Genomic DNA, 472 nt, shown 5'->3' with positions numbered 1-472 from the left:
ACTGAATTTTTTGGTCAAAAGATTTTCAAAACAAACATAAAAAAATGTTGAAGATTTGTACTTTCCTAAATTCCCTGATCCTGCAACTGCTGCATCTAAAGCGAGGTATACAGCAGCCGTCGCTTAGGTACACTTACATTACACACAAAAACACTCCGCAGGAAAACTTCCAGCGGCAGCGAATCGGCTCAGCTTTGTGCTCCTCCACCATTTTCCCACATGGCCATTATGCTGGCAGTGGGAGGGTGGATGCTTAGCAACATTTTCTCCACTTGGTTTTCCACATCAACAGGGTCCCTTTAGACTCAGTGCACAACCAAGGTTTCGCCTTGGAGAAGCTGAGACTTCTCTGAAAAATAAAGGTCAACTCATTTCCTTAAGATTTTATGAAGTATATTTCATGAGATCAATTTAAAGCCAAGCCTGTCTGCTTGGTTACTGTTTAAAATTTTTTTACTACTAATATGTGGTT

Source organism: Oryzias melastigma, linkage group LG14 (assembly GCF_002922805.2).
Source record: "Oryzias melastigma strain HK-1 linkage group LG14, ASM292280v2, whole genome shotgun sequence".
In the NCBI taxonomy this organism is placed as follows: domain Eukaryota; kingdom Metazoa; phylum Chordata; class Actinopteri; order Beloniformes; family Adrianichthyidae; genus Oryzias; species Oryzias melastigma.
This window is presented reverse-complemented; position numbering follows the sequence as displayed.